This window comes from Poecilia mexicana, unplaced genomic scaffold, assembly GCF_051168715.1.
Source record: "Poecilia mexicana isolate PSO_F unplaced genomic scaffold, ASM5116871v1 scaffold_14, whole genome shotgun sequence".
In the NCBI taxonomy this organism is placed as follows: Eukaryota; Metazoa; Chordata; class Actinopteri; order Cyprinodontiformes; family Poeciliidae; genus Poecilia; species Poecilia mexicana.
The window spans coordinates 2742221-2766021 of NW_028263383.1; the positions used below are offsets into that span (position 1 = coordinate 2742221).

The window sequence follows — 23801 nt, forward strand, 5'->3', positions numbered from 1 at the left end:
AAAAAACAGTTGGGGAGCCAGTAAACAAGGTACAGCATCAGAGTTTATGCCCTTTTTCAAACCAATTTAAAAAGGAGCAATTGCATTCCAAAAAACGTGGAAAGGACAAAAAAAACTCTTCTAGATGAACAAACAGTGTACTACAAAAGTCTAGTGTAAATTGGATAAATTATTGGACTATTTCTTCCAGGTCCTTGAGGAGCAGATTAGGTTTCACTTTGGCAAAACTGGTTTAAAAATTGCACTGATCTGTGTCTCCAACTTAAATGAGCTGTCAGAAATCCCCTCCAGATTTTTGAAAGAACTGGAACTTTGTGGAGCCAGAGACCCTGGAATAGACTTTCTAAATGAGATTACATTTAGTTATGCAAAACGAAGAAAAGTTTGATTAAATCCAGATCACAACTATTCAATGAGGTTTGCTAAATGTTTCTTTTTATGACTTTTGGGCAAATGAATTTGAATATTTATTTAAAAGGCCAGGGAAATAAAATGGCAAACCACAGGCTTCAAAGTCAAAGCTTTGAACACGTGGAGTAAAACTTTAGGTTTGTGTTAGTGACATTATTGTTTGTTCAGATGAAGAGTCTGTCCCCCCTCGACCCTGCAACAACAAGACAATCAATAATGGACAGATAGATCACAGCAAGTTAAGTTTGAGCCTGTGGCACTGGTTTAAAATAACCAAATGATTAAAAATGAATACTCAAATTTAGGAATGCAGGAGTATGAAAAAATTGGGCCGATATCGATATGTGATATTACTATCGCTGTTATGGCTGATAACCGATATTTACCAATATTATATATATTTCACTACTGTTTTGACAAGTTTGGGAGAAAAACAGGTAGAAACGGATAAAAAATAAATATTGATTGCTCATATTGGCCCAGTTTTTTATTGGGCTGATATCGATATGTTAAAAATGACTAATATCAGCCGATACCGATGCTGGTGCTGATATATCGTGCATCTCTACTCAAATTATAACTATGTACCCAAAAATGCAACAAAAATAATCCACCTCACTGTGATACATCATTTTAACTTTTATTAATGTATACAATTGTATAAAATACCATGTTAGTAATATTTAAAATCATAGGAGGGAAAAAAATCAAAACAGACTTTGTTCCTGCAAACGCCTGCTAAAGTCTGGTCAAGTCAAAGCTATATGTTTCAGAATCATTAAAGCTAGAATGCAATATAAGAATCAATCAATTATTTAAACAATCAATCAAGAGTACTAAGCAGCACCTCTTGGCCGAAGCACATCATCTAATTCACTAGCACAACAGGCTACAGAGCAGATGCTTGTACTTTCCAAATTGTCTTAATCACTGCTTTTATAGTCCTAATATGCTCTCCTAATTTTCTCAAGGTTTCATGAGTACACAGAGTCCTTGTAAAATCTTCAACAGATCAGCAGCAGGAAAGTGGTGGAAGATTCCTTACTTCTGGTTAGACATATTCTAAAATCCATAACAGAACATTTTCAAATGTTAAACTACTTCACAGTTTGTTTGGGTGTCTAAAACCACCTCTGGTGTAAAACCAGCTTAGGAATCTCATTCCTTTCACTGTTTGAGACTTTTTGCAGAAATGATGCAACTGTTTGTGATTTTACCTTTTTGTTAAGGAAATAGTCGTGTATTAGGATGCTAGATATGCTTAACCGATCTGATGGCTGTATCACTGGTAGCAGAACAGAACTGAAAAAAGAAACACAAACTTTCACTTGATTATATTTTCACACAAGAACAGCAAAATATTTAACACATTATGACAAGGTCCAGCTATTTTTTATTTCCCAAATGCACATAAATGTTTTTCACTAAATCAATTATATAAATTGTCACATATTTGAGGATCCCATCTCATGGGTCACATGTGAGATAGTGCTAAACTTAATACTTCATTATCGATAGTCAGTATCACCGAAACATTTCCTCCAGCTTTTATTATTTATATGTTGCCAGCATAACATAGCCTACAGTTACCCCAACATTTTCATATCAGAAACTATTTAACAAACTAATTTATAAAATGTTCACCTTTACGGCCACTGGGGTGATTTTGTTGACCAAAAGCAATAAATTTAGGAAAACATTGAGCTTGGTCCTGAGATAGAATAGAATAGAAATGTCATTTATTTTCCCACAATGGAGAATTTCCTGTATAACAGCAGGACAGTGACAGGCAAGCACAGTAAATAGGCTCACACAAAGACAGAATGCATAATATATATCCATATAAACAAACAAATGAAAAAAAGAATTAAAATACTGTATGGCAAGGGTAAAATTTCAACATAGATACAAAATAGTTCTTTAAAAATATTTACAATTAGTTACCACAAAAAAACAGTAAAGTTGCAAAGATACATGGATGTAAACACTGAGTTTGTTTGGAGAGTTGATGGTTATAAAGACCGACCGCTGCTCCTCAGTGGATTTAGGATACAGCAATCTGTGATAGGATAATTAAGAAGAGACATCTATGGCGGTTAATGTATTTAAGTGCTGTCCTCATAATGCCTCATCGTTAAAAAAAAAAACAGATGGCCTTTTTATGTGTGCTGGGAAGCCAGCTGAAGGTGACAGTAATAACTTCACCGAGTCTCACCACAAAAAACAACAACAAACCACAACTGAAAATAATTAGTTGGACATAAACAAGGAGGAAAATAAAATTTGCTAAACCTTTTTATTATTTTTTATTTTTTTTTGCTAGGCTGAAGTGGGTGACTTCATAGAAGAAAGAGTTGCCGTTCTAATCCCTACAACTTGGCTCTGTCTGAGTCTAATAATCAGCATTTCTCCCTTCTGGTTGTCTGTGTTAGCTCTTGCTCAAGATTTATCTGTAAATATTTACTTGGTACTTCAACTGGGTACACATATTGTATTCAAAATGCATCTCATTGATGGTGAAATTCTGGAAATTCAAACCTTTCTAGGAACCCCGGTTTGAATTTGCCTTTAAAAATATCTCAAGATTTAAAAATATACAAAATATACAAACTTTAAAAGCCCGTGGAAATATGTTTCCCTCTGAAGTCAAAGTAAAGTACGAGTTGGCATATGTTTACCAACCACACATAACCCTGCAGGCCAATTTACAAGGTTTCTGTTACTTATTACAAGTGTGAGCTATAAACTCAGAGTTTCTTTAGATGGAGCAAAAAGAAAACATCACAAACTAACTACTGGCTTCCACAAAGCTGTCCAGATGTCTGACATAAGCTAACGACACAAAAATGTGTTCCCTCACATTAGGAAACCGGACAAACATCACTGAGATTGTTAACAGGTAATGGCTCTTTGTTTAGGTTCAACTTAGGTCAAGTTTTGGACAAACACTAACAGGAGACATGGATCTGACTCCAGGGACATCACAGACATCACAGACTGGACAATTATTGTGGCCAAACATTATAGGCAGATGTTAGAAACTGTGGATGTGTCCCTTAAAGACACAGTAGGTAGGTACCTTATGAAAATGTTTTCTTTTTGGGGGGCATATTTGTTAAAAATGTCACTGGTTCTTCATGGCAGAATATGAAACAGATAGTTGTGAAATAATCAAGCTCCTTTGGCTTCTTTTTGCAGAAACACATTGCTCAGGTCAGAAATAACCAATCGGAGCCAGAGGGAAGGTCTTAGTGGTGCCAATCTTGCTAGTGTACACACTGCTCACACCCTTTCTCCCATTCAGCGCGTACCATCATTCAAGCTGAAGATAGCTAGTATGCTGCAGCTATGCTAATGAAGGAGAAACTATGTGACCTTACAGGACAACTGTCAATTTCTTGAGTTGTCAGCTGACTCCGCTGTGGCGGAGGAGATGTGGACGGACGCAGAGAGCAAGACGGAGGGACCTGTAAGGCAGAGCTGCCAGACTCATTTTCATATGAATGTCCTCAAAGGGCCTGTTGTTTCTAAAACCCATTAACAAACTGTTAAAATTGTAATACACAACTGTCTCTCCATTTGATAAGTCTTACAATTAAGTAATATTATCTAATTTATATGACACTATTTCACATTGTTGTAATTTGGCAGTAGACAGATAAAAATTGCTTTGGTTTAAGTTCACAACTGCTATCTTAAAGGTTCAGTTTACGCGTCTCTAGAGGGCCACGTGAAAACTTATGGAGGGATGGATTTGAGTTTTACACCTGCTGTAAGGTGGGCTTCTTCCAATTTTGAGGCAAAGCCCATATTTACACTACACGCATCTCTGCTCTGATGCTCTATTAATTAATATAGCTAATACTTTTTCACCACACGTAGTCTGTCGTGTCAAATTATTTTGGAAATAATGCTGGATGTTGTGTTGGTGCACTTCCTGTTGGAGCGGTGTGGTCTGTGATACAGACCAGGTAAGCTCTGCACTTTGGCTTCATGTAAAATTGGGGTTGGATCTAATTTTTACTGATGACATGTTAAGGCAGTGTAAAGTCTCTCATTGGCTATAATAGGACCGTATTTCTTGCGAAGTTTGTCGTGTGCTGAAACAGAGACACAAGCAGTGTAATAGTGAAGATAAGTCCACAGTTCTCTCCATAGTGTCAGCAATAAAATAACAAAGCAGGGGAGAAAATGGGCTAGTATGAGATGTAAATATGGAATATTTAAAGTCAGGTCAGTGTAATATGTTTTTTTTTTTGTCAGGCACTATTGTACGAGATGAGAACATTTTGATCTTTCTTCTCACAGCTATTCAGGACTGAACATTTTGTTCACTTAACCTGTTCTTGATTTTGTGGCGCAACACAACACCAGCTGTCTGAGGGCAATGATTTGAAACATTACTGTCTGAAGCCTCTCATCCACCTGTGAAACGACACTAGGGAAGAGAGGCGCCTCTGCAAATGTGACATTATATGCAACATGCTCTGCTCGTAAAGAGGTTTGCCCACCCTCTGTGTGCACTTTCTTCACGTCAAAAAGGTTTACAAGCTAAACCTCAAAGAAGGCATTTGAGGGCCACCTGTCATCCAAATTACCGGCTTTAGTGAAACCCTGCAGGCAAAATCCAAACTTGTGCTCACGATCTTGTCTTTTCAGGAAGTTGTTCTTGTTAGGAACAGCTCCAAGCTTCACATGATGCATTACAACATTTTTAAGAGCACTTCCTGCTTTAAACTAAATCTTTGGAGGGTGATCCAGTGAAACAAAAGTGGATAATTTAAGATCTTTATTTTGTTGAATTTGCAAACGTTTGGTGAGAATCTTATTTTAGAGCATGTCATAAAGGTTTACACTTCCACTTCCACGCACTGTAAAGAGTGTATGCATTTCAGAGAGACAAACAGAATATTAACAGTATTTTCCAAATGCATTCAGAATGAAAGCAGAACAAAAATGAAACTTAGTTTCCTTTTTTTTTTTTTTTAACAAATATAAATCAGAAAGTGGGGTGTGAATTTGTGTTACGCCTCCTTTCACTTCAAAACTCCTGATTAATGTTTCGTTTAACTCTGGAGGTGAAGCACCAGTCCAATCTGTCTAAAGGTCAGCTATTAGTTGTACACTCCTCAAATTAGACCGACATGAGCAGCAAAAACTGATGCTTACTCCGATGTGGTAACAACTTTCTGTCCAAAGTGTAAAACATAATATGTGTGGCAGCAAACCAACACTGCTTATCATTCTGAATACCCTGAGAAAAATTACAGTAGCAGCATCATGACGTGGGGATGCTTTTCATGAGGAAGGACGAGGAAGCTATTTAGAGTTCATGAGAAGTTGAAATAATCTAAATACAAGACAATCTGTGACCTATTGGACGCCGCAGAGGACTTCAGGCTGAGTACATGTTCATGTTCCAACAGATTTATCTTTAAAACATGCAGCTTCTATAAAAAGATTTTTGATCAAAGCATTCGAAGAAGAATAGGAAGCAATTACATTCTCCAAATCTTTTACAATCTTTTTTCATGTGAAGCCTATTTGTCATTTTCTTTCCACATCACAGTTATGTAAAAAAAAAAAAAAAACAGTTTTGGCCTGTTAAATAATAAAAAAAACATATTAAAGTTTGTGTTTGTCAAATGCTTACATAGAACATGACAACATGTCACGGTAAGATACCACTGATGATACCACTGATGTTTAGACAGGAATTTCTGTAGAAAATGGTCTGTATGGTATCATCTGTAAAGATGAAGAAGAATTGAAAGTAAGAGGAGGAACCCATGATATTAACCTGTCTTTGTTTGTTCGCAGCAAACTAAAAAGACATATTTGTGTGGTAAACACTGCCGAGAACAAAAAAATCTTTCCAAATAGAATGGGTCGGAGTGGCAGAATTGAGCAAACGCAATGATGTGAATAAAAGTTTTGCATTTTATAAGCTGCCTGCAGTAAAATTGTTCTACCCATTCCTTGGTCTTTGTTGTAATGAATAAGAATCAACATCATTTTGCAGATGTCTGTTTGATGCAATCCATACGATGAGGTAATGTCGTGGCAGTGAAGGCAGCTAAAACATTTTCAGTACATTTAATTGATGTTTATTAAAAGCTTTAACATGATGTTGAAAAGGAGGCAGTACGACGAAGATGATCTCTCGTATGATGAAAGAGATGTTGAGTCTGCACACCCTCCCTTTAATAGTTCAGCTTCACAGGCATCTGTTTGTGAAGTGGGTAAATTAATGGTGACTGTGGAACATCTGGAAAATGGCAGCAGTCAAATTAACACTGTAACTGCTGTTGTTAAGATGAAAGTTATGAAATCCTAGCAACGGCAAAACTATTAAACCTAAGGGAATTCACACTGAAACGTGGAAATGTGCACTTTTTTATTTAAGCCTCTAAAAGTGTTTTTGCTCCTTGATTTAGCAGATTAATCCCATAAATGGATTGCCAGTACTCTGACTCACATCAGTTATTTTTCAGTTAAAGAAAACTGTCTTATTGAACCTTTTAGAGTGACTTTAGAGGACGCATAAAAAACCTTTGAAGCTTAAATGTGGCAACAACATGCAGAAAGAAAAGTTGTAGCTTGCACAGAAACATAAAGAGCTGAGCTGACAAACCGAGAATAACCACATGAAAGGCAGTGCTGACATAGCATTCCTGCTATCTTATCTTCTGTATGGACCTACCGTCATTCATATTCGAGTCACACTGACAAAACACAAAGTATCGCAGTGCTTTAAAATCACAGGCTGATAAATTGGTCTGCAAAAAAAATGACTCACTCAGACCTAACTCTTGATTTAACTAAGTAGAATAATTCTTTCCCATAGGGTTAGTTAATAAATGGAATAATCTTTTGAAAATTGCTTTTAATATCAACTCAGGCCATGTCTAATATTAAGGAAAGCAAAATGAATAAATTTTTAAGGAGTAAACCCTTCTTACATCCCTACGTATCCCTCATTGACAGCACAGACAGCATGACGCATCTTTCCAAGTTTGTAAATCTACATAGTAATGCAGGTTACAAAACAAAACACATTTTGTGAACGATAAGTCCTGTAGCATGACAATAGTAGTTATGTCAGGGAAGCACATATTTCCTTATCATCGCTGTCTCCATATTCTGTATTCACCTTACTATTTGGGAAAGAAAATTGAATGCTCCATAAATAACCTAAGAGTGTCACCAAGTAGTCAAATAAATTCAGTATGCTTACATAAGATAAGAACAGTGTGTCAATAGTGCAAGAAAGAACTCTGAATAATGCAGCATAAATATCTAGGGTCCCTCTAATTTACAAGTTGTGCTTGTTGGAAGCAAACACAACTCGCAAATTTTTATTATTATTATTAGTAGTAGTAGAAGTAGTAGTAGTGTTATTAAATTTAAGCCTGTTTTTCATGCAAAAAATAGATACATAATTAAAAGAACATATATCAAAGAACATTTTAAAGCTTCACACATTCAAGTTCTTTTAATATTTTAGTTGATATGAGAATTTCCTGTCTATTTGTTATCCTTTCCATGTATTTCTGGAGGGAATTTGTCTTGTTACAAAACCAGAAATTCATTTGTGATTCATGGTTCTTGGTCAACTTGAGCCTTCCTATTTGATTAATGTAACCTATTTTTTATTATGTTGTTGTTGTTGTTGTTGTTGTTGTTGTTGTTGTTGTTTTTTAACTTTAGTGAATTTACAATGAGATCACATTAATCTCAGGCCAGGATGATGAAGAGAAGACTTGTATCACCTCCTCCACTGAATCTCCCGTTGAGTTGAAGGGTTTCCATTAACTCTTGGCTGCGCACACAGGGACTTCCTGGAACATGTCTTGTTCTTGGAAACTTGCTCTCTGCCACATCTCAGTGCAGTTTCAATTGAAAGCCATGAGGCAATGCAAATGAAAACAAGAGCAGCATGGAGCTTTGTTACCTCTCAAGTTATCAAACACATGTCAGCTGCTTTTCATTTTTTAGGTGTCCCTGACAATTTGACAGCAACCTGATTGGATTATGATCTCTGGGAAACCACGGTGTGTGTGTGTGTGTGTGTGTGTGTGTGTGTGTGTGTGTGTGTGTGTGTGTGTGTGTATATATATATATATATATGTATGTATACGTATGTACGCATGTATGCTGTTTATGTGGGAAAGCTGGCTTACTTTCCAGCTGTGGACCTCTCGACAAGGTTTGAATCAGTTCCATATCTGTGTTTGATTTTTCAACATGTGAAAGTTATAAAACCAGAAACATGCTGTCTTGTTCACTCAGACAACAGCAGCCAAACACTCACTTTTGAAATCTTGAGCTGTTTTTTGTACCTTTTCTCTTTTTAAGATGGCACAAAAAATAGCTAAAATTAAGAATAAATGTTAGTTTGCTAATATAGAATTTATTTTACGAAACTTTTTACAAGCTTAGACTTCCCAGTTCCACTGGCTTGCAGAGGGAATGCTGCAAGTCAGTGAGTTGAACAATCGACTAGTTTTCCTTAAACAGAAAACTTTTCACCAATTTGAATTATAGACTTAATCTGACTGCATGTTTTGATGGCTAGGATCAAATAAATGAGTTGACTTTGAATCTGTCTGCATGCATGGACTAAATTAACTTTTTGAGACAATATTTGTTCTGATTTGATATTACATGAACTGATTCGTAGTGAAAAAAGAACAGGAGAGAATGACATTTTAATAGGAGAGAGCCAGAAGAATAAACGTAAAGGTAAGAGACTTTTGGAACAATGACCATGGAGTCTTACTAACTGAAAATGAATGTGAACTGTGAGGGATGAAGTGGCATAAGACAACTGAGATGAGCTGAAAGGTTAGTAAGAAAACAAGGTAAATCAGGGTAAAAGAAGTAATAATTATGTTCCAAAAAATCTAAAACCAAAGACTCTGTCCAAACACAAGGGAAACAGGAAACAGATCATCACTAAATACCAGAGTGAAAACATCCACATCACTAACTGATTTCGCTTTCCTGAGGAATTTCTTCTTCCTCAAAAATTGAAATGCAGCACAAAAACATTTAACACTAATGTCTTTCTAAATAACTGTTGTCATAGAGTTCAAATCATCTGAAAAGCACCTGTGCGGATCCCCCAGATTGACCTATTTGTGTATTTGTGTAAGGGATAAGTCGACTCCTGCTTCTCTTCGTTCAGACTTCCGCCTCAGGCAGCATTTTGCATTTCAGGTTAAGTGACACCTCTAGGGTTGCGCTGGTGATTTAGTGTACAGGTATTTGGAAGCTGTGGAGGATTTGGACCTTGGGCCATAAAAATAAACCATGGGTCATATTAACTGAATAGCGGGGTCAACAAGTATATGTGGGCAGACACTCCTCGACTTTTATGCAAGCAGAAATATTTATCTGACAAATACATCAACACTCATAGTGCACTCCATGTACAAACTCAGGTCTGGGCTAAATTTGTGATGTCAGCAGGTCTGAGGCTGCCCAGTATTTGTCAAATCTTATATGGGTAAAGTATCTGTCTTATAATTGGAAGGTCGGAAGTTCAATTCGAGCTTCCTCCTGACACAATTTGCCCCCGGGCAAGGCACTTAAACCCTGAATTGCCTACTGATCTGCTTATTGGTGTATAAATGTCTGAGCCTGTGTGAGCTCTGTAACAAAAGCACTTTCAGCGATCATAATGACTGGAAAAGTTATATATATATATATATGTGTGTATATATATATATATATATATATATATATATATATATATATATATATATATATATATATATATATATATACACACCTAAAAGTATGTTTTATTGTTAGGTTGAAATGTGAGTACTTTTAGCAAGTTAATGCTATATATATATATATATATATATATATATATATATATATATATATATATATATATATATATATATATATATATATATATATATAGCGCTAAAAGTACTCATGCATCTTGAACTTTTCCACATTTGGTCACATTTCAACGTAGCAATAAAACATGCTTTTAGGTTTTGCTGCCAACAAGATACAAGAGATAACTTTATAACTGCTGCTTGCAGATAACTCTCCATTCAGACTGACAGAGTTTGAGGTAATTTGCAAAGAATGCTCCACAACTCCTCCACAGACTATCAGCTATAGCTTATTGTGGGTCTATATGGCATATATTTCCATTTGTAAAACAAAAATTAAAAAAACATTTATCAATTATCTTCTAGTTCACAACGATTGACCCTTTGCACGCGACGTCACGGTAATCAGAACTCCGCCCACTCCGCCATGATGGAGGTCATACCAACTAATGCGCTCCTTCAAAAGCCTGTCAAAAAACAGACGTCTGTAACCTAATATCGCCTCTATTTATTTGATTTCACTGTATAAATGGTGAAAGGATGCTGCGCGGTCGGCTGCACAAATAGACAAGGATAGAAACCAAAATGTAATTTTATTGTATAACTTTTAATGAGGAAAAATACGGCGGTGATGGATGGCAGCTGTCAATCACAATGATGTCAACAATGTCTCGGTGTAACCGCGGATTTGCAGCGAACACTTTTTACAAGGTAAGAAAACTAATGTTCATATACTTTATATGTAAGTATGATTAGAAAGATATCAACTATCGCATTATGGAGACGGTACGCGTCTAACCGTAACTGTGGAGACAGTGCCGCGCAACGTCATGTAGCCTAGCATGTATGGAAAAAACTGGTTAGCATCTCGTCATTTGTACGTTTTTAATGCTGCTCCCTTATAAGGGGAAACGCTGTTTATGACGTAGTGATATAAATCATGTGACGTGAATTCAAGCGAAGTCGGTAATTTGATCAACACGTCAGGAGGGAGGAAGTATGGGTCGGTTTCTAAGCTAGCTGTTTCAAGCTTCTGTAAACACCGTCGTCTATGAGCTCCAACTAGGTGTGTTACGTTAGCAGACAAATTAGCTCGACTCAAACAAGTAAAAGCCACGAATAAACTAGCAAAAACAAATAGGGGAAACAATTTCCGTCGCTTTATTCAGTACTCCCGCCCCTCACTTCCGACGTCCGTCATGGCGCCTTGAATGATCAAGTGACGTAGTTCCAACGGCTTAGCTTTCTGTTATCAGATAAAATCCCAATTCAAAATTTGCCATTAACTTTTGACTACTTGAAATGCAATCTGTAATAAAGTCTCATATTAGATTATTTCCCTGTTCCTCTAGTAAGGTCCAGCAGAGGAAACAAATTTTAATAATCCAAGCAACATTTCAGCTATTTAAAAATCTATGCAACATATAACGTGTTTTTATTGCTTAACAAATGATGTGTACTGCTATAAAACTCACTACTATGATTAGTGCTCTTGGCACAGAGTCTGAGACAACGTATCTGTTTGTGATTAAAGCAGAAAGGTTACCAGGACCATGTGAAACTCCAAACTTTTTTCAGATTACTGTCAATGTAAAAGAGGAGCAGCTGGGACTGATAAATGAGCCTTTAGTGCCTTTAGATTCAAAGTGAGCAGGATGTACATAGTGTACTTTTCTCATAAAAAGGAGAGCCAAAATGAACTTTTATGTTTATGTGCTTTTTGAGCTAAAGACCTGAATAATTCAACTTTTCAGAACTTTAAGAAATTACTCAAATGAAAAGCCCTGTTAACAAGTTTTGAAAAAAAGATGTGCTTGCATGGGCTACCTCCAGGTACTCTAAATTGGTCTCCCTTAATTGTTCATAGTTGTGTGTGTATGTCTGTTTGAGTGAATGTGGTTTTTCTGTGGGTTGTATATGGGAGGCTGAGGAGTTGGAATGTGATGAACTTGCAATTGTTTATGTTTCCCAAATCTTGCCCAATGGCCACTATTTCCCGCATAATCCTGCAAGGAAAAAGTGGGTATAGATGATGGAGGGGCAGATTAACACAGATTAACAGTGGAATTGTAAATTAGCTTTTGCTGGCTGAAAAAATTATTCTGGCTATGCAGTAGTGGGGAGAAATGGGAGCGCTGGCACAGATATCTGTCTATAAGCTGGTCAAACCTGGACTATAAACTATGTCGAATTAAGGTCTGGGTTAAGTTTTTTGAATTATGATTTTTGTCACATTGGACATTTGGTGCAGAATAAATTAGAGGTAGAGAAGACTCACAACACTGTACTTTTAAATCACTGTGAGGTGCCAGTTTATTAGGTTAACAAGCTTCTGGTTTTTGATAGAAATTGCTTTCTTCCTCCTCCATGGGCTAAATATGACACAAATAAAAGCCTAATAAAATTCAATTTTGGTTGGAGACTTTGCAATCATCACTTTCTTGTTTGGATAAGCAATAACGTTTGGGTTTGTTGTTTTATCTGTAACATCACCAGTGATTTTCAAGTTCTTAGATGAATATAACTACTGTAAGCATGTCAGCTGAAAAAAGTTGCAAAAATAATAAGCTGTATATCCTTTAAAGATAAATGTGTAGAGTTATAATAAAATCTTCAGATTTATTTCTACTTAAGACATTAAAGAGATACTGTCAGCCTTTAGACCTTGTGAACAGCATAATTAGGCAGTTCCCTGAGAAATAAAGCTAATATACAGAGTCATTTGACAGCAAAGAAGCAGCTACAATCTCCTTGTAACAGACTAAAGGGCTTAACTGTAATACCAGTACAGTGCATTTACATGCATTTACTCAGAGGTGCAGTTAGTCAGGTTGTTGGCTCCGTTACAAAACTAGAAGAGCAGATGACTTTCCTCTATACTTTCCAAGAGTATGTTTGGGAAGGGAACCTCCATTTGGGGTTTTGTCATGGATACCAGAATACTCAAGAGAGCTTGTTTGGTTTTCCTGCTTTGATTGTTGTTCTTCTGCCAAGTCATGAAATTGAGGGGAGTGGCGGGTCTGCTGAGGACGTAGTGCCGACTCCGTCACTATGAGGCTGTGGGTAAACGTCGAGAGAACTCGGGATTGATGCACAGAACCCATCAACCTGAAACGACAACAAGATAATAACTGAGCAACACAGGATCAGAATCAGTAGATTAGCTCACTCTTTACCGACATTTTCCCCAGAGATGTTTAGCAGTGGTGATGTTCGGTAGATGTGACTCAAAAAAAGAAATTTTGAACATGGATGCCGTCAATGCTTTAGACTTAATGTGGGAAGATTTTTCTTTGTTGACATCACCTAGTTTATGAGAAAGTTAAGTTTGAACAGGACAGGCTGAATGGTCAAAACACATTGTGGAGATATTTGTACTTAACTGCTAAATGTGTAAATCTGGTGAAAAAGAAAGGAAATGGATTTTGACACCATTTGAAACCTATTTTAATCAACAAATACATCTATTTTTTACAGTGCCCTTATAATACCTAAATGATGGATTACACTGTAATGTGAAACTTAAAATATTTGGTACAAAGTTGACCTTCTGACATAGTACAACATTCATTAATCAACATACGTAGCCAGACAGTGCTGTTTTATGAAGAAGGCCAGCTTAACAGCATAAGTTACCCTGCAGGGTGGTGCAGTTTTATAAGTCCCTGTTTCACTTTACAAACAAAAAACCTAGTCCTCAGACACTCTGGACTTTGAAGTTAAAGTATGATCCTGGTCATCTTGTCGGTGCCTTTTTCCTGGAATCGCACACAAACATACGTTTCAGGTTTTTTTCTCCTTGGTTATCTAATTCTATTAACCTTTTCAAAACAATTTGCAGGACCATGGTTTTCTTTGTGTGCAAGAGAACATTCAAAATAAGAAAACGTTTCAGGCATGGAGCAAAATAAATAGTTTTTATTTATAAAAGCAAGAAAACATTGGCACTTCTAAGCAAGACATCCAAACCAATATATCCCAAACTCTATGGTGGAAAATGAAAACCAGAACTTATGTGGTGAAACGGAAAAAAACCCCTCTGAAACAAGCAACTAGAATAACAATGGGACTGCCAAAGAGTTAATTGGAAAAAGAAATAATATGCAGAGGATTGGAAAAATGGTCTATCTCTTGAACCATTTCACATTTTGTCATATTACAATCATAATTTCTTTGTATTTGATTCATTTTAGGACCAACACAAAATGGTGCATAACTTTGCAGAGCTAGAGACCGATGCTTATCGATCATATTGAACTGGTATGCTCTGTCTATAAACAGATTTTGAAGTCTTGTCACAGAGTTTCTTTGTCTTTGTGATTACCTTTGGATTATTTTAGGTTCCAAGATCGTTAGAAAATGAGGCAAACCAGGAAAGAACATATTGTGTGGATTTGTTTTCTGTTTTTAGATACGTTCTGTGTTTGGTTTAAATTTGTTGTCTGTTTCTCTCATCGTTGAGTTTGGAGTTTTGTGTCTTTGTTGTGTTGAAGCTTCGACTCATGACGACACTTCGTTATTTTGTATTTCTGTCATGTTGTGAAGTGTTTATTTCAACCAAAGTCTCTAGGTCTCCTTTTTTCACTTCTAGCTCACTTAGTAAACCCATTTCATCATGACTTCGTGTGTGTCCTCTATTCAGTTACTGTCCCCAGCTCTTAGCTTATATAGTCATAGCTTTCAAGATTTACTGTCAGATCCAGATATCTGATATAGAGTAAATCAGATAAGTATTAACTGTTCTGTTATACTGTCACATAAGTTAATATTTATTAGTGTACTCTGTATTAAAGTCCTTAAATATTTTTGGATCTAAAGAGGATTGATCCAGAGTCAGCACAAAGCCTCATTTATTACTTCTAGAAACTGAATCTAAGTATAGTGATGAAGTCCTTCAGGCACACATAAAGACAATTACAAAATCAGCCTTCTATTACTTGAATAACATTTCCAGGATTAATTGATTGAAGATGAAGATTTAGATTGAACTCATCTATGCGTTTATCTTGGTAAAATTAAACGTTAGTAACATTAGTCAAAGGTATGCCTAACATCGTCTGATCCAGAATGCTGCTGCTTGCATTTTGTAGTAAGGTGCAATAACTTTTTCCTCAGCTACAAAATGCATTTTAGCAGATGTATTTTGTTAATGATTAAACCGAAGATACTTGTTTTGTTTAAGTGCATCAGTTTCTACTCAGAAATAAAATAATGGAATCAGACATCGATCTGCGAACATTTTCTGTGGTGCCACAGTCTTTCTGTAACCTGGATACATTTACTCAATAGCTAGTTGTTCAGAATTCTGCACAATGTCCTATATTGTATCTTACTAAGTTGAAAAGTAGAAGAGGAAAATGGGCTAGATGCAAAAAAACATACAATCCAGACCAGGTGTGAGCAAAGACACGCACTTTTCACAACAGTTAGAGATGTTTTTTTTTTTTGTTTGTTTTTTTTTTTTTTTGACTAACATTACTGTTCTCATTTTTCTAAACACAGACAAAACCTTGGATGACAAACAAAATAAATTCTCAACTTTTATATGAGAATACCAGACTACATCCAGTGCAGATCCCCCCTCCTCTTAAAAACATCCATGTGTAACCTACACCTAAGTCTCTCTGAACTGTTGGACGGCTTGTGTGTCTGCTGCAAACACAACCAGGTGCTTTCAATCACTGCAGACTTAGATATCCTTTTATGGCTATGACTGTTGAGTCCAAAGATTGCTGTTGTACTACTTTTTCCCTCCAGCATAACAAAGTATAGCTTTTTTTTTTTCATCAGCACTGTTTAAGTTTATAGGGTTGGTTCTTTTATGGGCCCATCAAACCACAACATGCATCGCTACAATATTGTGCCCAGTATTTAGGGCCTAAGGAGTGAAACGGTGTTTGTTTAACTCGCTCCAAGCGTTGACTTTATAAGGCCAATATTACATGTGGTTTATATTTTTATATGGAAACAAATGTCTTGCGTGAAACAAAGGTGGCTAAGTTGGCTGGAGATTTATGGTTTTGTAGGGTTTAGACCAGTGATTATATCTGAATTACTGTAGTAGATTAATGAACCAACTGATAAAGGAATAATGATACAAAGGAAGAATGCACAACATACCAAGATTCATGAAAACATTTAAAGAATGCACAATTGGCTGAACAAAGCACAGAAAATGTGTTGTTACTTTTTAAGCAATCTGCTTAGTGGTTAGTTAAAACGCCGAATGCCACTAATTTCACACTCAAGACAAAGCAAAGCATTTAGTTTCCCTGGTATACGTGTGTTTGGTGTATCTGCAGTGATTACATACACTGAAAAACATGGCTTCTAATTATGCACATTCTTCACATCCAGGGTTCCCCCCAAAAAACTTGCTAAGCCCGGTGATTGGGTGCTAGAGCAGTCATTCATCTAGCAGCCCGTCATGGTTTTGAGTTAAAAAATGTTTAAAGTTGACAGGAAATTTGAAATTATCACTTGATAATCATGCATTATTGAAAGACTAGAAGATCCATGAACACCAACTATAAAGTCTTAAAAAATGCAAACATTTTGAAAAGACTTAAATAAATAAGCAGTGATTAGCCTGGTGGGGGCACAAATAAAACCTGGTGGCCCGCCAGGCTTATAATACACTGGGGGAAACCCTGACATCTATTTTCCCAACATCTCATGTACAAATGTCAGAAGTGCCCAGCTGATCAATATATCTAATAATTTATAAAATATGTGATATAATAAATACTAATCATTTGGCCCAAATTTTAAATCGTCTCAGTTTAGAAATATGCGTTATATTCTAACATTTGCACTCTCCACATTCAGCTCTGCTGTCTGTCAGTTTGTTCACATTTCCCACAGCTTGCTCTTTTTTTTTACCAATAGGAGAAAAGTGAAAGGGACGGATGGTGTGTTTAACTGTGTGAAAAGATTAAATATTATTTTAAAAAGTCATAACATTTAAAATTAATTCAGTAAAGTGCTGTCAAGTGACCTTCATGTTGCTGCAAAGTAATGGGGCTTTATATGTGTGACGTTGAATTTAAATCACATGGTTTTCTCCTTAACAGCTCAGTCAGTGAGAGGCTTTGCCAGCAGCTTTTCCACACCTCCGTCCGTCATGGAGGTAGTTCAGGAAATGGCTTGCAGGGTGGTGGCTGCGTTCGCTATTAAACACCGGCGGCCAAACTAGTCAGGAAGGGTTTGCACGTCTTCCTACTGCTGGATAATTAAAAGCTGAGTATGACTCTATAGTCCCAGCTTTTATTTTTTACATAAGAGTCCCAACATTAGTTTGCATTTTAAGCTGGAATTAAACAATTCATCACTTTCCAATATTGGAGAGCTTACAAGAAACATCCCGTATAAATTCTGGTCGTTAAAATGAACGATTTCGTTGACTAGGAAAGTGATGTGCATATGGTCTTAGCACATTAAACGTAATATAAATACCTGTTCATAAAATGCGCAATAAAGTACAGTAATGGGTAAGTTGGTCTAACAGTGATGTACAATTTCTTCGTTAAACCTTTTTTGCAGTTACTTGCATGGCGTGTAGTTTGCCATTTCACAGTTTCAGAAATCTAGAATTATATGCACCATCTGGCTTCATGTCTAACAAAATGCAACCAAATAGTTAAGTGTCAGCTGCATCAGATCAGCTGTAAATGCTGGAAACCTCAGTTATGTTAACAGTCATTCTCCTTAATGTATTAACTGCATCCCTAAAATAACAGCCATGTTGTTTTATTCAGTTAATTTAAGCTGCTGTCTCTCCCATTTTATTGGACTAAACAGCATGAAGTTGCTCCCATTCATCTATGTTTGCTTCTTTTGATGGAATGCAAAAAATAAAAATAAGTGGAAACATTGAGAATTAAGTGTTGTTCAATGTTGCCATGATAAGTTATCGAAGTTCCCCTTAAATGCACTCTTTTGAATGAACAATACTGATGATGGTTAATCTGATCTGGATTAACTGCAACATAGTTATGCTCTTCAGTTAATCTCAATGCTACATTTTTATATAGTTCAAGTGCAAATCTAATCTGATCAGTCTAATGAGTAGCAAATTCCTGAATGCTGCAGCCAGCTTTGAGTTGACTTTCAGGGAGGCAATTTGTTTTTTTCCATTTATTGACTAAATTGCAGAATAAACAGTAATAATCAGCAGAAGGTCAACACAGCAAGTTTCCACTTGAATCATTGGATCACCTGAGTACATAACCCAAGGGCTTTCCAGTCAAGCTGGTAGTGACTTTGGACTTTAGCTCCTATTGCAGCCTGCTGGCCAGTAGGGTTAGTTCCTGCACTGCAGAGGGTTTTACATAATGGATGTCAAAGCCGAGGCCTGAAGGTTGACCTCTTGCTCCAAAAGGTGTAGCAGCTTTAAATCGAATTATTTCTGCACGCTGAGTTCTTGCCCAGTCCATCAGTGACTTTGTGTCAACACAGACATGCTGATGCTTGTGTTCTGTCTCTTTTGGTTTGTTTCCAAGTCATGTCCTTATATTACAAAAAGAAACACAGCAACCTTTTGGAAAACTGTTTGCCTATGATCGAGTTTGACATTGTTACATAGAACATTGTTGTGATGTTGTTTGTACAATATATTATTTTTCTTAGTTTCTTCAAATTATGAGCTGCATGTACATTTTCTTGGTATTGATGGACTTAATTTGAAGATAATTTGAATATCAATTGCCAGCTTAACTTTAGTTTGCAGGGTTGTATTAAGAAGCATTTTTTTAATGTCACTTGGAAGACCAAACGAATGGTGCATGGAGAAAAACATAGAACAAAACTTCTCATAACCTACCAAATGTCAAACACGGCAGTGGTGGGATGATGATTAACTACTAACATTTCTGGATATACAGCTGATACTAGGATAATATTGATCCATAATTGGAACAACAACAGTCCTAAACTCAACAGCAATCTACCAGACATGCCAAAAACAAAAATAATAAAGGTGTCACAGTGGTCCAGTCAAAGGCTGTACATAAATAATTGCTTTTATGCCTCAGAACTGAAACAACATTACAAAACAGAGAGGACAAAAATTTAAGAATAGCGAAATATGTGACACAATAATGACTATGACAAAGTACAGACTCATGGGGTGTACTTAGTTTGTCTCATTGACTACACTGGCAGTTATGATTTTTTTTTTCAAAGCCAATACATCTACTTTACCAAAATGTTAACTGTGATCTCTCTGTATAAATTGGATTTCTTGAGTGCTTTTATAATTTCCTTGTGACATGTCCCAAGCAGTGTTTCTTCTCTCACTCTGACGCTTCAGATGAAACACAAATTGCAGGCTGTGGTCAGCTCACAGGCGCCAAGATATGGTGAACATGAGCTTTACAACACTGGCAGCCTTCTAGCTTTTTGGTTCTAATTAAAGCCACTCTCCTCTCCAGATGGACGGCATGTTGATTTATGTCAGAGCCTCTTTGGAGGCTAGTAAATTACTGAGGCCCTAACATTTTAATGTGTGTTATCTACAGGCAAAGGATATAGATTTACAAAGTACATATGAAAAGAAAGTAGATTCTATAACGGTCTAAACTACCTGGGGGTTCAGATATTTGGGGAAATAGCAGTGATGGGTATGAGTGAGCTATTAGCCTCATTGCATCATGCTGTTTTACTGGACAAACATGTGGTGAGTTGCAATGGTCAGAATGTCTTTTTGTTTACACCGTATGCTCTCTTCCTCCCCAAACACATCCTCTACCTCTCTTGCTCTCTCATAAAACCTTTTTTTAAAAAACATCAGGTGTTTCCACTTAAGCATAATGTATGTTCAATGTCGGTGGCCTCATATCCTGTGGTTTTTCTGCGAACATATTAGAAGTTAACTGTGACATATTGTCCTATATCTTTTTCCATGCACACACGCTATTGATTAAGGACAGCTGAATGTATGTTTCTTAAACACTGGCACATGAATCGCAACAAGCACGATAAATCATTGATTGAGAGTTTCATGTGACAGGGTTCTGCGTTGACCATGTTGTTCTGATATGCAGGGATTGTTCCCAGAAAGAGAGAACAGAATGTCTTTATGAAAAAAGATGAGATCTGATGATGAATAATTGTTTCTCACTGATATTAAAGTTTCATTTTTTTTAATTTGAAGATGTATACCACAAATCACTCATTCAATTCTAATGCAGTACAGATATGCATATTGACCTGCACTAATAGGACATGACGTTATGGATTCATGGTGAATATTAACTAAGCCGCATAAAATGTGACTAAATAGCAGATGTTAATATGATTGTGATTTCACGGGTAAAAATAGTACATGACCGATTTTTTTTATTTTTTATGTTGTCGGTCAAGATAACAGATAACAAAAAAAGTCTAGCGCGACCTGCCGCCCTGACACCAACTCACACACATCTTCATTCACAGTCTTACTTGTAAATCGATTTTTCTTTTCTTGGATGTTTTGATGTTAGCTCGTCGATGTCTCAGTTTTATTCGCTGGGAAAATCAATAAGCAGCTTGAGGTGACTCTGCTGCTCACTAGTGGCGAGAAGCCGTAATGTTGGCTGGTAACAATCGGAATGCATTGTGGGAGATGTAGTTTGTAGTCAATTTGTGCTCAAAACCTATTTTAAGTCAATCATTGGCCTATAAAATGCTGGGGCGGGCCACATAAAATTACATGGCGAGCCACATGTGGCCCGCGGGCCTTGAGTTTGACAAATGTGCTCTAACGTAATTCGCTCCGGATCAGTTCTTACTAAAGTTCACAGTTGGAGTGGAGCTGGTGACGCTGTGTCAGCAGGAGAAATTGTTTATCCAGACTCTGTGATTGTGTTTAGAAATTGGAGTAAACAAGCCAACAAAAAAAGTTGAGCAGCTGTTTTTTGTTTGCCTGTTTTTACCTTAGTCTGAAATTTGTTTAATTACATCTATTAGAAAAATGTCATTCATTTGTTTTAAGGTTAAAAGGATGTCAAACTTTCTCTCTAACCCAGAGATTTTTTTAATACTATTCAACCAGAGCAGAGTTGAATAGTTTCAAGAAGATGAACCATCAGTAACTAATTAACCAGTAAATAAAGAATATACTGAAGGACATTGGATGACTGGAACAACAAACCAGATGAGACTAATTTGCTGAAGGGAAGCAGCCAGAGTGCAAAGGACAGAGACCATAAAAGAAATCGAACTAGACACGGATCAGAAGCTAATAAATAGTCCACAAACAGAACACAACCAGATGTAAGAATGATTCAAAAAAGTAAGCAAAATATAACAGTATACTACTAGTAAGAAACCAAAGAAAATGCAAGAAACTTGAATACCCAAACATGATAAACCAAGCCCAATGCATTGGTAGTACTATGCTTTCCTAGTCAAGATGTTGGAGACTGTCCTCAGACATTTTGATTCATATGAATAAGACAGAATCACACTGTAGTTGCAGATGTTTTGGCTGCACATCCATGTTACAATTCTTCCATTCAAGCACAATACAGCTCTGCTGAATTCAGGTCTCCCATGTTCACAAAACCAGTTTGAGATCATTTGAACTTTGTGACACGGTGCATTGTTCTGCTGGAAGTAGCCACCAAGAAATGGGACCAAAGGCCGTTCAAAGTGTCTTTATTTTGGAGAGACTGTGCAGATTGAAGCCTCGGTGTGGTATTCTTAGCTCAGAGTGGCATCCATTGTGGTCTTCTGCATCATGTGTGTTGGTTCGCAGATGGTATTTTGCATACCTTGGTTGTACTAAATGGCTAAGATTTATATGGGCCCTTACATAAACAGGATATTTTCATCCACACAACTGTCATTAACAAGATATTTATATCATCATTGGAAAACTCTCTGTGATCCTGACACAATGTGACATTACTGAACATTATTATTTAAATCTCATTTCTTCCTCATTTTGGGGCTAGGATTGAGCTTCAGCAGCACATCTTTGTGACGTCTTCTTGTCCTAAACATAAACTAATTTTTTTCCATGTGATTCTCTGATTCGCTGTTTGTGTCATCAAGCAGTGTAGTTAAACAGATTTGTTTTGTGGGCACATAAATGTTGGCTAGCAGCTTTATGGGTTCATCCAGGTGGATTCCAGACGTTTCTTTGGAGATGGGCAAAAACTAAAAATTCAGAGATCTCTTAATTGTATGTTCACACAGCATGTGTTGTAACTCATAGAGTAAAATATAAACAAACTGTTGTTTGATTGTTTTCTCCAAAACAAGCTGTTTACTTTAAAATCCCCAAATATCTGATTTCTGTGAAGCAACAGCAAACATAGCCCAGAAGAAACTATACACATTATCATAATTACACAAATCATTTTAAAACACTCCCTATCTCAATTTAAAAATATATATCAAAATGTTTGTACTGATGTATAATTTCCATAAAAGACTGACGAATTTGAATTTTCTGCAGATATTGACTCTTTAATAAAACTTATGTTTATGCTGAAAAGTATTAAGAACTGAAGAAATAACAAGGGCAGAAACAAAATGTATAATATATGCAAAAACTGATTTAACTCATCCACCCAATGTTTCCTGTACCTTATAAGCACAAAACAATGTCTTAAAGAAGAATGAGACTTTGTTAGTTATTTCTCTTCCTTTTTTCCACACATTTGGCCTTATTGTGCCTTCCAGGAATCATTCGAACCTTAAATCCTGTTTGCTAATTTAATCATTACTCTGGGATACATCAAAGTAAATATTTTTGGAAGAGGTCCACATCCAATAAGTTTGGCCTTCTCTGCAGGCTGAACGTGTTATCCTGTTTTATGAGCTGATAAACCATGCAACCACATCCATTGGTGAAAGAAAGCTTTGAAACTGAAGTGGAAAATAAGGTGGAAAAATTATACATTTCATTGGAAAAGGACTTGTTTGTTCATGAATAATACAAAAACAGAGCTGCGCTTGTGGTGTCACATCAATCCACAAAAGAAAAGGCAAAGAGACGAGCATTAGTGTAGTGCGCTCTGATTGACTGCTGATGATGTCAGGCCGTCTTTACATCTGACATTACATTTTCTTTTCATATGCAAATCAGGTCTGGATGTGGTTTTTCGTGAGTGGAGAAGTCTCTCAGAAAGCACTCTGTTGAGTGCAGCTGTTCTCATTAGAGCTGTGGTCAGTGTCAGCACAATTCAGATGTGTTCAAGATGTGGGAGCTGGGATTAATGGCGCAAAGTTACCATATGAGCTCTTCTCTGGATGAGACCCCAAACTAAGAGTAATAATAATGTCTCCTTCTCAGTTACCATTGCCAAGTCGGTAATGTTTTCTGCACCATTTAGCTTCTTCTCATGAAGACGACTACACATGACCCAGAACAATCCATCACCAAGGTAAAATGGAGTCATCATGCTGCACTTTTCTTTAGCAGAAACTGGATTGGTGGGGAGAAGGATTGAGTTAAAGGAATAGTAAAGACAATGAACTTGTTAAACAATTCTTTAGTCAGGCTGACCAGTTCAAGCATTGTGCAGTGGAATAAGTTATATTCAT

At 36.6% G+C, this 23801-nt stretch overlaps 1 protein-coding gene across 1 annotated transcript in view; it reads left to right on the forward strand.

The window, feature by feature from the left end:
* Positions 1 to 10501: 10501 nt before the first annotated feature.
* stk36 (serine/threonine kinase 36 (fused homolog, Drosophila)) overlaps positions 10502 to 23801 on the forward strand; it is an 87300-nt gene continuing 74000 nt past the window's right edge. Inside the window, exon 1 of the mRNA XM_014983546.2 lies at positions 10502 to 10979. The gene's annotated coding sequence lies outside the window, so the exon portion shown is untranslated. The remainder of the gene's footprint in view (positions 10980 to 23801) is intronic.